The sequence below is a fragment of the Belonocnema kinseyi genome, chromosome 8 (genome assembly GCF_010883055.1).
Source record: "Belonocnema kinseyi isolate 2016_QV_RU_SX_M_011 chromosome 8, B_treatae_v1, whole genome shotgun sequence".
Lineage (NCBI taxonomy): Eukaryota > Metazoa > Arthropoda > Insecta > Hymenoptera > Cynipidae > Belonocnema > Belonocnema kinseyi.
In genome coordinates this window covers 126,135,444-126,138,421 of record NC_046664.1, presented here as the reverse complement: position 1 = coordinate 126,138,421, position 2,978 = coordinate 126,135,444, and the positions used below count along the sequence as shown (strand labels likewise).

Sequence of the window (2,978 nt, the reverse complement as noted above, 5' to 3'; positions counted from 1 at the left end):
CCCCCCCCCCCCCCGTAGACAAGCGTGGAATTTTGCCACACCCCCTTTTCCCTCCCTAAACTGTCGTGTGCGAAGCAAAACAATATATAATTTTAATACTTTTTTTTGGAGAATTAAAGGTAGAATTTTCAGGTTATCTTGAAAATTATCCGTTTTAAGCAAGAACTATTCAAGTTAAAAAAATTATTCGCTCCAAACACACATTTCTATTTCGAAAATGAAGTAATTTAAAGCTACTTAAAAGCTGCGTTGATGATAGTTAGGTCATGGGAAGGCACTGGCGATTGAGTCACTCGTCGTAAGAGCGTAGAAGTGTAGTGGTAAGAGGTGTGGAATTCCGTGGATGCGGAGGTAGTCCCAGAAGTACTGCAGTGAAGAGGTCAGAGATCTTCCTTCAGAATCCACCCCAGGGCGGGAAGGCCAAAGCGCTTACTAACACTAGTCAGACGTGGTTAAGGGCCAAGCGAACGATCAGAGACTGACGACGGGACGTTCCGTCGCCCGTGACTTCGAGACCTGTCGGGGGGTTCTGGCTCATCTCGGGTGCGGCCTGCAAAATCTTTCGTGCAGGGTCATACCACCGAGCTCTATTTTATGGCAACAATTCTATAAGACCCCCCCCCCCCCCCCACGGAGGTGCGATTATATACCTCAAATTTCCTTAATGTCGTTGTCCAAGTTTGATAGTCTTAAAAAAATATTTAAACAAAAGTTTGCCTATGTGCTGTTTTCCTGTTGAGGTTTACTTTAGCCATTTTAAATCTAGTGAATAATCATTTTTTGGTTTCTTACTGAGTAAATTGGTCTTCTTTGATATACATCTTCAATGTATAAAAAAGAGAGCTGAGAATTCTGACTCGAGAGAACTGCCACTTGTGATTATCACAAGTATCGATTTTCAGATGTCAATTCCCAGCTCTAACCTTGACGAGCCTTTCTTTTTCACCAGTCACATTTTTCTATAATCTACCAATTCAGTTTATATTTCCAAAAACTCGTCTTGCTTAAATGCAGGTTCCAAATAGAACTTTCCGATAAGATATTTATAAACTGATCATTTATCAATATCTCAGAAGAAGTTGTATAATTAAGCAAGGCAAGTTGGATTCAAATGTTATGAAGTTATGGATTAAATCACGAATGGAATTTTAATTAACATTTAAGTTCGCACTAACAAAACCATTATTGATAAACAATTATTCAACAATTATCCTAATGATAATAATAGTAATGATCGGTGGTTGGAACTATGTAATCGATTTGTTACTGGTACCAGGATATGAGTATTATAATTAGAACCATTTTATTATTTTTAATATCAAGAAAAATATTAACTATTCTTACATTACAGTATTCCATAGTTAAGACAAATTATAGCGTTAGTTATAAAGTAGAGAAGTTGTAATTTAGAGAAGAAGGGAGATTGGAGCGGAGAACTGTCAAACACACACGAACAAACAGAAGGACGCGCGGGCCCACGAACGGAAGGTGGGAGGCCAGTCGCAAACAGCTACCACCCTCTCTGCGCGCACGCGTAGGGTTGGCAGAAGCGAGACGAGCCATCACGCGCGCCTCGTGCGTCGTGAATAAAGGCACGCGTTCGTGCCACTATCTTGACTCGGCCTTCACCTGGCACACCACATGGACCTAATTAGAATCAGTCCTTGGACCCCAGGAGTAACGTCACGATTCACCAAACCAACAGGATTCTCTCTATTTATGCCTAGGGAGTTAATACAAAATAATAATAATCACACCTGAAAAATTTCCGATTGAAATTTGTATTGCCATTAGACATATCTCATCTGCTTTTTTCAGAGAAATTTTGATTTTTTTTCTCGAACGTCGCGCGTCTTTGGACTTCGGTCCCTGATCCGAAACCGCCTAAAGGGCAATCAGTCTGTAATGCCCTCTGGGTGTCTTTCTCACCGATTATTGAGCTAGAAAATACCTCGTGCCTTATTGAAATCTAAGTGATCTTGGACTTCGGTCCCTGATCCGAAACCGCTCAAACAGTAATCAGTCCTTAATGCCCTACGGGTGTCATTTTCACTGATTATCAGCGAGAAAATATCTCGGGCTTCATGCCTTATTGAAATCTAAGTGATCTTGGACTTCGTCCCCTAATACGAGACCGCTTAAACAGTAATCAGCCCGTAATTCCCTCTGGGTGTCATTCTCACTTATTATTGGGCGAGAAAATATCTCGGGCCTCGTATCCAATTGAAATCCAATGATCTTGGACTTTGCTCCGGGTGTCATTCTGACTTATTGTTGAGCGAGGAAACTCCCGGATCTCGCACCGGCTTAAATTTTCTTTATCGGTCTTAAGCCTCGCCAAAAGAGGGCCTGGGCCATCCAGAGACAGCTCGAGAAGGAACTGCAAGCTTGTAGGGAACGTCGCTATTCCACATCACCCAGTGAAAACGATCATCACCAAACAGATTACGAGTTTCCGGCCAACTTACAAACAGCAACACCTTCGCCAAGAAGAAAACGGCCGTGTCCGAAAGTTAACGTTATGTCACCAATCACGAGTAAGAACTCACCTTTACCACCTTATTCACCTTATTCACGGATGGTCCGGAGGACCTGCCACAATTTATTTCCAAAACCCAAACGCCCGTTGTCATTTCTTCCGGAGGGATTGGTTTACCTAGGGGACACTAAAGGCCACCCTGACATAATCCAAGATCGGGAGGTACAGGTATTTAAGGTAGAATAGTTCTTGAAGAGAATGCTGACTCCTTCCACGTTTCCAAGGACTTAGACCACGAGAATGAAAAGATTAAACCCCTAGGAGATGTACAAACAAGCCGTGGAAAAGAAAACCTTCAATTTGATATTGTCGTTTTTTACAATGGACACTAGTTTTCTGCTTTGAGTTTCTGTGCTCTCGTTGTTTTTTCACTCCAGATGGTGCTGTTTTATTTAGTTATACAACTTGTGAATCTAATTTAAACTGTGTAATTTAGTTT

The 2,978-nt window shown here is 41.7% G+C and overlaps 1 protein-coding gene across 1 annotated transcript in view; it reads right to left on the bottom strand.

Annotated features, from left to right (window-relative positions):
• The window catches only part of LOC117178073, a 95,000-nt gene that overhangs the window by 53,789 nt on the left and 38,233 nt on the right, over positions 1-2,978 (bottom strand). The window lies entirely within an intron of this gene.